Source organism: Talpa occidentalis, unplaced genomic scaffold (genome assembly GCF_014898055.3).
Source record: "Talpa occidentalis isolate TD23 unplaced genomic scaffold, MPIMG_talOcc4v2.1 talOcc4.12, whole genome shotgun sequence".
Lineage (NCBI taxonomy): Eukaryota > Metazoa > Chordata > Mammalia > Eulipotyphla > Talpidae > Talpa > Talpa occidentalis.
Window position 1 is genome coordinate 90,031,320 of NW_023601212.1, and position 14,462 is coordinate 90,045,781.

Sequence of the window (14,462 nt, forward strand, 5' to 3'; positions counted from 1 at the left end):
TTGCATAATGTATGCATTTTCATTTTGGTTATATTCCCCATACAATTCCCACCCCCCTTTTCTGACCCTAATCCCTCTTCTCCTCCCCCCCCCCACTGTACTGTGTCTCTGGTCTATAGTTGCTTGTTGATTTTGATTTTTACTTTATTGCAATGAGTCTTTTTCCTGGTCCCTTATTGAGGTTTTCTAGATGCCTGCTATGAGTGAGACAATCTGGTATTTTTCTTTTTCTTTCTGGCTTATTTCGCTGAGCATGATCCCTTCCAGCGCCATCCATGTTGCTGCAAATTGCATGAGTTTATCTTTTTTGATTGCTGAGTAATATTCCATGGTATATATGTACCACATCTTCTTGATCCAGTCATCTGTTTTTGGGCATTTGGGTTGTTTCCATAGCTTAGCTATTGTAAACAGTGCTGCTATAAACATAGGGGTGCAGCTGCCCTTTTGAATTAATGTTTTTGTGTCCTTTGGGTAAATACCTAGGAGTGGAATTGCTGGATCATATGGAAGCTCTATGTTTAGTAGGTCAAGAAATCTCCACACAGCTCTCCATAGTGGTTGGGCCATTTTGCACTCCCACCAACAGTGCAGGAGAGTTCCTTTTTCTCCACATCCTCGCCAACATTTGTTGTTGCTAGTTTTTTTAATATGTGCCATTCTCACTGATGTAAGATGGTATCTCATTGTAGTTTTGATTTGCATTTCCCTGATGACAACTGATGTTGAACATTTTTTCATATGCCTATTGGCCATTTGCATTTCCTCTTTGGAGAAGTTTCTTTTTAGCTCTTCTGCCCATTTTTTGACTGGATTATTTTCTTTTTTTCTTTTTTTTTTTTTTTTTTTTGAGTCTCATCAGCTCTTTGTAGATTTTTGTGATCTGTCCTTTATCATTAGTGTTGTGTGCAAAATACACCATCTTCTTAATCCACTCATCTGTCTTTGGGTATTTAGGTTCTTCCAAGGTTTGGTTCTTGTAAATGGTGAAGCAATGAACTTAGCAGTGCATACTTCCCTTCAAATTAGTGTTTTTGCATTCTTTGGATAGATACTTAGGAATGGAATTGCTGAATCATATGGTAGATCTATTCTTGATATTTTGAGAAATCTCCATACTATTTTCCATAGGAACTGGACCAGTCTACATTCCCACCAACAGTGGGATTCCTTTTTCTTCACACCCTCACCAACATTTGCTGTTTCTGGTCTTTTTGATATGGACCATTCTCACAGTGGTGAGGTGGTGACTCATTGTATTTTTGATTTGCATTTCCCAGATGATATGTGATGATGAGCATTTTTCCTGTGCCTGTTGGCCATCTGTATGTCATCTTTGGACAAGTGCTCTTCCTTCCATTTTTTGGTTGAGTTATTTATTTTCTTTTTATTGAGTTGTATAAGTTCTTTGTAGATCTTGCATATCAGTCCCATGTCAGATGTATGGTGTGCAAACATTTTCTCCCTTTCAGTAGAGTGTCTTTTTGCTTTAGTGATAGTTTATTATTTTTTACTGTCCAGAAACTTTTTAGTTTGATATAATCCCAGTTATTTATATTTTCTTTTGCTTCTCTTGCTGTTGGAGATGAATCCACAAAAACATCAGTGAAGCTTGTGTCATGGAGTGTTTTGCCTATGTTTTCTGCTATGCATTTTACAGTTTCAAGTCTACCATCCATTTTGAGTTAATTTGTGTATATGGTGGGGTGTGAGATAGTGGTCTTATTTCATTCTTTGGCATGTGGCTGTCCAGTTTTTCCTATAACACTTATTGAAGAGACTTTCTTTTCTCCAGTGTATACTATTGGCTCCTTTGTTGTAAACTAATTGTCCATGTTAGTGTGGGTTTATTTTTAGACTTTAAATTTTATTACATTGGTCTGTGTGTCTGCTTTTGTTCCAATACCATGCTGTTTTGATTATTATAGCATTGTACTATAGTTTGAAGTCTGGGAGATGATACCATCATTCTTCAAATGTACTAAGGGTGCACCTTTCCAGCAGGTGGTGCTGTATGCCAGAGATAACTGGTCAGTAGCTGTTGAATGGGGGGGGAGGGGGAGGGTTGGGGAGGGGCTAGCAGGAGTCCAGTCATTGATAGAAGTGTGGGTGGGAGTGGCTAAGTTTGTGGTACTCAACAGCTACTGACCAGTTATCTCTGGCATACAGCACCACCTGCTGGAATAAGTATATTCCATGTGCAATCCCAGGATCTCTGTAAATCTTCTAGGGAACATTTTCCCTGTACCTGATGACACCAGTGAGGACCTGTCATTTCTAAAAGGGAAAAAGGGGATTTGAACTCTGATAAGGAAATAGGCTATCCTTGATTCCAGATGCTTTTACCTATTGAGTAAGGCCTAAAGTTCACTAGATAATCTCCACAGGGCCTATGTCTTACGTAAAGACATACAGTCTTATGTAAATCAGGTGAAGGACCAGTAGGGTTCAATTGTGAAGGCCCACATTTATACTATGAAGCAGAAATGGTAGAATTCCAAGTGGTTATCAACAAGATCTTCCATGACTTGCAGGGTTCATGGATGGCATGATAGAAGACCATTTTTTTTTTAATGCTTCAGTATGTCTATTGACAACACCATATATATTTGTTTACAACACTATATATATTTTAGGGGCATAGGATTACACCTCCAAAATGTAACTTATACCAAGCACCAGTATTCATCCACTGCCATCCACTGAGTTCTCTCTCACCATGGTCTCCCAGCCTCCTCCTTTTCAGGTAGTCTCAGTTCTGTAGTCAGGTCTCAAGAGTTTATTTTTGTTGGTTTGTTCCTTTGCTTCATTTCTTTATCTGTTACACATGACTGAAATTATCCAGTATTTGTCCTTCTCCTTTAGACTTGGCTTAGCACAATCAATTCCAGTTACATCCATGTTGGATAGAAGACCATTCTTATTTATTAATTAGATCCTAGTGTCAGAATAATTATTTTACTAATCCAATTTTTAAGGATAAGGGACATGCACAAAATACCTATGATGGGTTCATTGAACACACACAGGATGACCATCACGTGAAAGTTTTTGTTACAATCTGCTTCTTTTGCCTACATGGAATCCATTCAACTTTTTCCTGGCAAGAAAACCTACATTTTCTTTTGGGACATCATCTTTTCCTTATGTCCATGTGATTCTGGTAGGAACCCTATCCTCATTACTAATCATAACATTTCTTTCCCCGGCCAATGTTGGTTCAGGGAAGACCCTGCTTCCCAAGTCAGTCAATAAAACCTTTTCCTGAAGAGAGTTTAATCAGCATTTTTGCTAACAAAAAAAACCTTGCCACCATCTCAGTTATATCAGAAAGGTTTTCACAGTTTTCACAGTTCAATATCCCACCTACTTGGTCTTTCCCAATTCCACATTTTAGCATGCTTCACCTGAAACACTCTACTTTGAGTACTCATTTCTAAGTCATATAGGACTGTGTTTGTTGCAAGTATCAAAAACAAACAACTCTGAACTAGCTTAAATTTAAGAATGAAGCAAATTATTTTAAGCACTGGGGAGTTTGATTTAAGACCTTGCTTAAACATGGATTCAAAAGAATCCAGGACCAGGTTTCTTTGCCTTTAAGTCTTGTGTTTTCTTTCTCAGTGTTTGTGTCATTCTCTCTTGAGTACAGTCATGAGATAACTGCATTATCTCCAGCCCCTACATGTGCATAACTGAATCCAGCAAGACTGGTGGGTCAAGAATAGACATTATTTCTGAATGATCCTGATAGCACTTTATTGCCTTGCTTGAAGCAAGTTTCCAAATTGAACACCATGGTTGGAATAATGGCATGCATTGATTGGCTTAGGGCTGTTACCTGCTCCAGCTTTGAATAGAATTGATTTCAAAACATGCAGAATGAGAGTGAGGAAGGGGTGGTTACCCCAAAATAAAATCAGAGTAAAATCTGGGTTGCAAAACGTACAGTCTTCCATAATTTCCCTACTCTTACCTTCTTTGGCACTTGCAATTGATAGTTGTTTCAGTGAAACACTCTCTTTTTTTTGGTTTCTCTTGTGTATCACTTTTCCTAAAATATATTTTTACTCTTAGAAACTTTTCATAATGCCTCTATGTATAGATTTTCTGGGGTCTAGGGGACTAGAGTTGAGGTTTGGGGACTCAGAAAGCTTGTCAAAAGAGGTAGCAGGAGACTTTGAGTCTTCTGGAGAGTCATACAATGTCTAATGATACTAAAATGGTTTAGAAAGGCTTGGTTAAAATGATATTAGGGCTTAGGCCTCAGTGGCACAGGACTGGCTAAATGTATGAGTCTAGTGGAAATAAGTAAGCCTGACCCCACATTTGGTTCTTTTCAGCATTCCTGCAGCTCTAGAATGATGTGCCTCACTCCTTGAAATGTTTTCTTGCCCTATTAAGATGACAAGGTTCTCTCTTCATGCATGGTCATTAACCCAATCTTTTTTGGAATCCACTGTTCTTGACATGGAAATAAGGGGAAAGAACCCTTAAATTCACTTGTGTAAATTTCATAATTGTTTTTCTGATGCACATTCTCTTGCAGAAAGCAAATTTCAACCGATCAGCACCACGGACAGCAGTTATAGGTGCGATTGTGAGTTCTTTCTATGGGAGGTCTTGGCTGGGATGCTCCTCTTCCACTCCCACAAAATGTTACTTAGCCTAATCAAGTTGACACATAAAATTAACCATCATGCAAGGTCTCAGGAGACAAAAGATACCAGAGGTTATAGAATTCAAGTCCCATGTGGCCCTTTGTGATTTTGTTTGTTCTACTTTTTTCTTGTGTCTTTGGGAGGAAGATTGGGTTATTGATTTGAGGTCTTTCTTCTTTTTTTAAATTTTTATATAGATGTTGATGCCTGTCTCTAAATTTCCCTCTAAGAAGTGCCTGAACTACATCTCATATGTTTTGATAGGTTGTGTCTTCACATTTAGTCATCTCTAATTATTTTTAATTTTCCCTTTTTCTTTCTTATACCATTCATTGGCTATATTGGAGTGTCTTTGTGAAGTTCTCACATTCCTTTCTGTTAATCATTTCCTACTTCATTCATTAGTGGTTAGAAAACATATGATGAATGAGTTGAGTCCTTTTCACTTTATTGGGGCTTGCTTTATAGCGTGCCATATGCTCTATCCAGAGCTTGATGTGATTTTGTCCCTCTTAATCAGTTACCATTCTAAACTAATATCTTATTACTCACCCTTTTGCTCACCTCATGCTGGCTCCTTGATGTTTCTCAGACGCAGTAAGGAATGACCCCATCTTAATGCCTTTGCATCTGTCATCTGCTCTACCTGGTGCTCTTTTCCCTTGTTTTTTTTTTTTTTTCTTTACTGGCTATTTCATTTCTTTCAAATCTTTGCTCAAAAGATCTGCTATTATTTTTTTTTTAAGATTTATTTATTTATTTATACAAGCACTTGATACAGTCAGAAGCGCAGGAGGGTAAGAGAATTCAGCAGAGTCAGAGCGGGGAACAGAACAGGCAGACAGACGGAGGACACTGCTGAAGAGAGCAGCTGGCGTGGCAGGAGAGGTCTGTGCACCATGTGGGACCCTTGCCGGTGGCTGGGGATGGAACCAGTGCTGCAGAGGCTGTGGGCAGCTTCGCAGCCCAGCGCTCAACCGCTGCACCACCAGGGAGGCCCAAGATCTGCTATTCTTAAAGTGTCATCAAGTTTCTTTTCCAGCAAGCCTTTCATGGTCACTCTTTAAAAAAATTTCAACCTCTGCAGAGATTTTTTTGTTCACCTTTCCTGCTTTATTTTCATCTGACATACAACATACACTGTGTGAGTTACTTGTTTGTTGTCTGTCTTTCCTCATGAGGATGGGGACTGTCTTTCTCCAATGAGAACTTTTTTGTCTTTTGTTTATCCCTCTATCTCCAGTGTATAGAAAAGTTCCTGGCCCCCAATGGGGGCTAAGTATGTATTTTTGAATAAGTGAGAAAATAAAATAATAGAGCCAGTTCCAGTTTGAGTTACCTAGATCAGGAAAGAAAAGTCTCCCAAGAAATCTCTACAGACTTCTGTTTCATTTTAGACATTAGAATCGTGCCAGCTAAATGCAGGGGAGAGGAAAATGGGATTTTAAAGCTGGGTACACTTTTGCCCAAACAAATTCAGAGTAAAACATACAGGGATAATATAAATTGGTGGGCAACTAGTAATGACAGTCACAGTGTAATAAGGATTTATTTATACTTATCACAGTCATGATTTTCTGTTTTTGTTTTGCTTAGCTTCCTATGTCATTGTCTCTAATTCTGTGTAAACTCTCCAACAGAATTACAAAATCCCACTTAAAATTTTTTTTTCATGTACTCAGACACATCAAGTTTTCTTCTTCTCATCCTTGGATAGTTTTTCCTGGGGCCTTCTATAAACTTACTCAGTCTGAACTGGTGGTTCTCTAAGCACTCTTGAATTTTCTTCAACTTCTTCCTGTGTTCGGTTTCTGTGTCTTGGCTGCGCTTTCCATCCTTATGTTTTTTGTTTGTTTGTTTGTTTTTAAATAATAAATTTTATTTTTATATTCCCCCATACAATTGCAAACCCCCCATTCTGACCCCAATCCCTCCCCTCCCGCCCCCATCCCCCTCCATCCTTATGTTTTAATCCCTTGTTTTGGTTGACGATATTTTAATATGTAGTCTGACAAAGTACTGTAATACATTGGGTAATAGGATAATAGCATCCTGACAAAGAGTCATGAGAAGTACACGTTTTGAGGTGTGGTGTGAAATGCCCTTATTTCATCCTTATACTTGATTGATATAGTGTAGGAATTTTAATTCTAGATTGGAAATAGTCCCTCATTATTTTGAAGGTATTACTTCATGTTTAGCTTGTTTTGCTTTTGAAAGTCTGATGAGCTTCTCATTTCCAGTTTTTTTTTCCAGTTTTTTTTTTTCTTTTTGTTTGTATGACTCTGTGTCCTGTTTTTTCATTATGGAAGTTTTTAGGACATTTTTGTCCTCGGTGTTCTAAAATTGACCAGTCACATGCCTTGATGGAGATCTTTTCAAATACATAGTACTGGGTATTTGCAATCTAGATGTTAGGTTCTTCCGTTCAGGATGTTTTCTTCTATTTTTTCCTGATGAAAATTACTGCTCTCTTTGTAGAACTCCTGTCTGCTGATTATTGAACTTCATTTCTTTAATTTCTTAATTTTTTTCTTTTCAATTCTACTTTCTAGATTTCTTCAACTTATCATCCAACTCTTGTTCAATTTAAAATTCACCTGACTTCCACCTTTGGAAACTTCTTGACCCCTTTCTGCTGGATGATCTGCTGTTAACTTGACAGGATTACCTCTTCTCTCTTCTATAGTGTATAGTTTGTTCTGCATCACAGGCAAGAAGCCTAGAATTGCGTTTCTTAGAATCTCCTTCTTAGAGTTTGCTAGTGAGAACAATTTGTGGGCAGATGAGTGAGCAGACAGCAGTCCTGAGCTTTCTCATGAGCTTCCTGGTGAGCAACTATACATCACTACTGTGGCACTGTGGGAGCTGAAAGGACAGTGCATCCTCTCAGGGCTCTTAGGCAGAATTGGGTTTAGGCTTGGTTGAGGGTGACATGGTCATGCAAGCATAGTGTAAAATTTTGTTCGCATTTAAATTTTTGACATTTTTCCTTACATGAATTTTTTGGGAATTAATTTTTTATTTTAATAATTCATTAAAATATTCTTTATTTTGATAAGCGAATTGTAGCCATTAACTGTACATGTCAAATTGATCAGGAGGCCCAGATAGCTGGTCAAACATTATTTCTTGGTGTGTCTGAGAGGGTGTTTCTGGAAGAGATGGCATTTTAATCAGTAGACTTAGCAAAGAAGTTCACTCTCACCATGTGGGTGAGCGCCACTCTATCCCTTGAGGGTCTGAGTAGAACAAAAAGGCAGAGAAGGGCAATTTAAATTTTTTGCATGGGTTGGGATGTCTCGTCTCTGCCATTGGACACCAGTGCTCCTGGTTCTCAGGGAGTTATACCACTGTGATCCTCAGGCCTTTGGACTTGAACTAAATTTACACCACTGTCTATCCTGGTTCTCCAGCTTGCAGGCAACAGATTGTGGGACCTGTCAGCCTCCATAAGCTTCAAACAAGTCCTATGGTAAATGTATCTATGTCTTTATACCGATCATAAATAGACATAAATATATGTACTAAAAGAACAAATTATAAGTATTTATAATAAATGATACATTGATATACATATTCATATATATGATATGTATAATCTCAGAATGCTCTCTCATGTATATATATATATATATATATATATATATATACACACACACACATATATCCTGTTGATTCTGTTTCCCTAGAAATCTCTAACTAATATATAAGTGATTGGGCGCTTGTTAAAATTTGCATCTCACTAGACTCACCTACACCTGGCCCTGCCCTTGGGATCCACAGAGCTTCTAGGCTTTGTCCTGAGATGCACTTATGTGGGGGCTCCAGATGATACTGATGACAGTGGACTGTCTACTTTATCCCTCAGGCTTCTGAAGGTGAAGTAAGCCTCAGTTTCCCTCTCCAAATACACAGAGCAGTTTTTGTTTTCCTGATAGCATCTGGGTTGATACAATCTCTCATCCATTGTATTTGCCTTTTATTTTTTTTAAAAGATTTATTTATTTACGCATACAAGAACTGGGGTACAGACCAGAGGGGTGTGTGTGGGGGGAGAGGATTCACCAGAGACAGAATGGGAAACAGAACAGGCAGATCGACTGAAATACACTGCTGAGGGGAGCAGTGGGAGAGTCAGGAGAGGTCTGCTGCACCATGTGAGCAGTTCCCTGGCCAGGGATCGAACTCGTGGGTTGCAGTGGCTGTGGATTGCTTCATAGGTTGCGTCTAAAACCTCTTGTGCCACCAGGGAGCCCCTGTATTTGCCTTTTCTTATCCCTCATTCATGAATTTATTTCTTTTATTCTCAACTTAGTAATGTTTGGTATGAATCAGAGGAACATTTATTTGTTTCATGTGTACATTTTTTCTAGGAATCCTTCTATCCTCAAACTTCCAAAGTTCTGAATCATTCAAACAATGACACATTACCCATCGCATCATATCACATTCTACTGATAGTATCTTCAGCATTTTTTTGCAAACTGTAATCTTCAGTGTTCCTCACCCTGAGCAAAAAAAGAAAATAGAACCCTAAGTTTATTCTTTGTAAGGTTTTTCTAGCAAATTGGAAAACTTGGGTGATTTTCTAGCAAAATAAAATAACTAAAATTAGTTCAAGAAAGGAAGGAAAAGTCAGAAAGATGAATAATAGTGGATGAAAACCAAAAATATTTCAAAGGCCTGTGTTCTCTGCCAGATCTGGAGAAAATGGGATGAATCCTTGTAACCTCTGAGAATACATCATTTAAATAGTTTCACAGCCTAGTGAAAATAGGGATACTTCACAGTTGGTTTTAAGGGCTGCTGAAACAAAAACCTGACAAAAATGGTAAGCACACGAGAAATTATAAGCTGTCTTTCTTACAAAAATAGATACAAATTTTAAATAACATGTTAGCAAGTATTGAGGCAGCATGTTAAATGAGATCCACATGACACATCACACAAATAGGTTGTAGTGGACATATGTCACTTTGGGCTGTCCAGCACTGAGCAGTCCTCCTTTTGGAGGAAATCTCAGGAGAGATGAGCGGCAGCTCTGCCCCCACTATGGAAATTGTAGGGAGATATGGTCCCTTCCCTACTTTCCAGCAACTGGTGACGAGCCCTAAGACTTAACCCAACCAAATGGATGCTTCCACTTTGGGTTTAGAATTTTGAAGATGTGATAGCAAAAGTTCAAGAACAATCAGAAAGCAGCATGATTACTCACAGTGGCTACAGCAGGTCCAAGAGTCCAGCAGTGTGACCGCCATTGTCCAATGGAAGTGTCCAGCTTCACCAATGGTGTCAACAATGGCATCTTAAGGAGATTTTCCTGGAGCAGGATCCTGGCTATGTTCTGTTTTCCTTGATTTCCCATGTCTGATTCCGAAACTTTCCTGACAGTGCTGGGAGCTATTTATTTTCTACTCTTTCTTTTGTGCTTAAGTTAGCAAAGTCTAGTTGTTGTTTGCTAACAAGAACTGATGGTGGGTATGCTGGTCAAAGGGGGAAGAAGCACATGCTCATCTCTTGATGCTCAGAAGGCATTTGATAAAATCCAAGATCCATTTGTGATAATAACCCTTTCTGAAGTGGGAATAATGGATGTCACTTTAATGCAATAAATAATATATATCTCAAACCAAAAGCTAACATCATGCTTAATGGTGAAGCATTGGAAGCATTGCTATTAATGCCAGGAACAGTGCAGGCTGTCTTATTCTCATTACTGTTACTTAACAGAATTCTGGAAGGACAATTAGACAACAAGAAAAAAAAAAAGATAAGGTACAAATATTATAAAGAGGCCAGGTTATTATCTCATGCATTGGTGTGAATGCCTGAAAAAAAAAAAAAAAACAGGAGATTCAACTAAAAATTATAAGGAAGAGCTAAGGTACATTGAGGTGGCTGTTTGCAAAAGTAATTATGTCTTCAAGAGAAATAATAGCAAAATACGATGGCATAAGAAGATCCTATTCATAAGAGCAATAAAAAGGAATAGGTGGGCCTCCCCGGTGGCGCAGCGGTTGAGCGCTGGGTTGCGAAGCTGCCTGCGGCCTCTGTGGCGCCGGTTCGATCCCCGGCTGCTCCCCGGCCACCGGAGGAGGGTCCCACATGGCGTGCAGACTTCTCCTGCCGCCCGCTGCTCCCCTCAGCAGTGTACTTCGGTCCTTCTGCCTGCTCTGCTCCCCGCTCTGGCTCTGGTGAATTCTCTCACCCTCCCGCGCTTCTGACTGTACCCAGTGCATGTATAAACAAAACAAACAAACCAGCAAACAAATAAATAAAGCATGCCTCTATAAAAAAAAAAAAAAAAAAGGAATAGGTGACTATTAATTTTTTGTTTTTACATTATATTGGTTGAGGCAGTGTTGATTTACAACACTGTATATGTTTTAGGGATGTAGGCTCACACCTCTACAAATGTAAGTTATCACACAACATCCACCGCCAAAGTCCCGATCATCTTCCACCCACAGGCCATTGGGTTCCTCTCATTTGAGGAATAAACTTATCAATGTTACATAAGTCCTGTGAAAGGAAACTATAGGATTCTGAGAATCTTTAAAGGCCTTGTATAACTTTAAAGTATCTTTAAAAAGATACTTTATTTTCAGATAGGAAAATAAATATTGTGATAATGTAGGTTTTCTCTAAATGAATCTATATAAATTAAGCCTCCCAAGGGATTAAATTCACTGAGAGAATAAGTAAACAGCTAATAAAACTAAGAAGTATTGCTCTAGCCAATATTTGATATATTCTAAATCTATATCATTGTGGAATAAAGGCATATCAATGATAGAAAGGAAATTTTTAAAATCCTACATATATGTGACTTAAAAAATGACACTTTAACATAGTGGGAAAGATCAGATTATTTTAAAAAATTGTGCTGAGACAGCTGGCCAGCCATGTAGACTGGGGGAAAGGCAAGATCCCTACCTCATTTCTTTCACAAAAATAGATTCCTGATGGAGCCAGCCTTCAAAGAAAGAAAAAGAAATAAAGCAGAAACCATAATAGTAGAAAATGAAAACGTAGAAGAAAATTCTTAGGATCCTCGAGTTGGAAAAGGCTAGTCACCTAAACATGTAAAAAAGGGAAACCAGAAATCTATGCAAAAAACAGATCAATCTGACTATAAAATAATCAAAATTCTCTATTGGTATGAAAATATTATAAATATGGTGAAAGGTAAATAGTCACATGGAATGGCTCAGAACAAGAAATAACAGAACTCATGTTGAAAGTACTGTCTATTAGCCAACATTTATAAACAGAACACCCCAAAAGAAAATGGTCACATGATGCACACAGGTAAATCATTCCAGGAAGAAACACAAATTGTTAATAATAAAAAAGATATACGGCCTCCCTTGTGATGCAAAGGGTTAAGCACAGCACTATGAAGCTATCCGCAGTCTCTGCAGCACGAGTTCGATCCTGGCGGCCAGGGAGCTATCCACATGGCGCAGCAGACTTCTCCTGTTTTGCCCACTGCTCCCCTCAGCAGTGTATTTCGGTCAATCTGCTTATTCCATTCTCCACTCTGTCTCTGGTGAATCCTCTCAGCCCCTGCACCTCTGGCCTGTACCCTAGTTTTGCATGCATAAATAAATAAATCTTCAAAAAAATAATAAAAAGATATTACTAGTTATTTTCTCATTTTCATGATTGCCAGCAACAGAAACTGAAGCTGTTTAGTTTCAGCAATAAAGGGATTTACAGGAAGCCTATCAGGCTAGCTCACTGAATAAACAGAGCTGGAGAAACAGGCTTGGGCAGAAACCCCGGAGGGAGACATCAGTAAGAACTTGGCAAAAGAGCAGCCAGCTGGGTATTCACTGCCACTGCTGGACATTCACTGTCACTGCTGGACCATTGCTGTCACTGCTGGACCATCACTGCCTCCACTGGACCCTCACTGCCTCCGCTGGACCCTTACTGCCAAACTGCTGAAGATAGAACTACTAATTCACCAACTTGCTGTATTGTCTCCAACTGTCCTTGAATCAGTAATTCCAGAGCCATGTCCATGTGGGAGCCTCTGAGTGGTCTTTCTTCAGTCATCTGCCTGGACCCTTGCTTTTAGGGGTGGAAGGTGAATACTTTCCCTCTGCCCAGTTTTTATAACAGGAGATTGATTTGCCCTGCCTAATTTGGTATCCCAAATGGGAAGTCTATTTAAGATGTTGGATAACCGAGAGACTGGCCTATGATATTCACCATCACTCATTCAAATACCAGCACATTAATATGTCATCTTTTGTTCATCACATGTTTGAATGTGGAAAAGACTGAGAAACTCAACACTGTCTTGGCATTGGGAAATGTGTTCCTATTTTTTATTGGCAGAATAAAGCCTTTCTGGAGGTCACCCTGACAATAGGTGTCAAATAGGACACATACATACCCTTTAGTCCAAAGTGTCAGCTTAAGGGGAGAGTTGCAGAGATGGACGTAGTTTAGATCATAATGCTATTCAGTGTGCTGTTGTTACTAATTTGTGTTTTCCTAGCTTGGGGGATAAGGTATTCCATACTGCTGAATTATATATGGGGACTGGAGGGCTCCTACCCGAGGAAGACCAAGAATTGTACTTTACTAGACTTTAGAGACTGAGAATCAACCCTCCTGATTACTGCAGAGCTATACCAATTATGTTTTGGATTTCAGCTACATGCTGGTAGAAGCAGCAACTAGGTAGAACTGGGCTAGATCAGGGGGTGATGTTCAAAGAGAGTCAAAGGGCATCACCATCCCTAAATCAAGGGAGACAGATCTGATGACAGGCTTAGCCCTAACTTCTCTGAAGCACATGAGAGCAGTGGGATTCCAAACATTAGCTTGAACTAGTAACAGGAAGGCTGAAGATTGCTTACAGCAGTGAGGAGAAAACCAGATCCCGGCCAATTCTACATCAGACTTGGTTTTGAATTTTCCAGTTCTAATTAAAGTTCAATGTCTTAGATTGGGTTTCCCTGCAATCAGAGCCTGAGACAGGATCTGGGTGCAGGTAGTTTCATTGGAAGATGATTCTGGAAGCAGGAGTGAGAAAGCAGGAAGGCTGAGACAGGGAAGAAGGGAAATCTACAAAAAGGTGTGTTATATTCTGTTTACGACTGAGTAGGGCTCCTACCTCCTGGGGACTCTGAGGCATCTGTTGGCTATGCCTCAGCCTCATCCATCCAAAGCATAGGAGGCTAGGCTGTTTACCCACTCACTGGTGTTTCCACTGGTTTCTGATTGCCCTGTTAATTTAGTTCCACGTTGTGAGCTCCCAGGTTTTGGAGAAAACCCTCAGACAAGAAAGCAGAGAGATAAACAGCTTGATGTGGGGGTTGTCACATGCAGTGGTTTACATAGCTTATAGCTATGGTTGCAGCTGGAGATGGGCTCTGAGCATAAGACATGGGGGATGAAAAGCTTTTGTTATGCTTAATTTTCTTGTGAAGTAATTTATTTATTCATTCAACTAAGCATTTATTAGATTTATGGTTGGTGCTGGGCCTCCATGGTGAGCAAAACAGAGTCTCCGTTTTAAGAGCTGCTCTTTCATTTCGGCAGATTTTGACCAAACTTGATGGGTGCTATGAGCATCTGACTCCAAAGTGGAGAAGTGCAAAACAAAAACAAAAAAGAAGCTAGTTGGGAAACTATCTTTGGGACTTAATTTGCAAGTTGGCTTGACATCTAGAGAATCCATAGCCTAAACACCCCCCTTACTGCCATAAGCCAACAGTTTTTACATCATGGCTGGATCTTACGAGAACATTGCGCTAAATTGCCTGAAATGCCACCAAA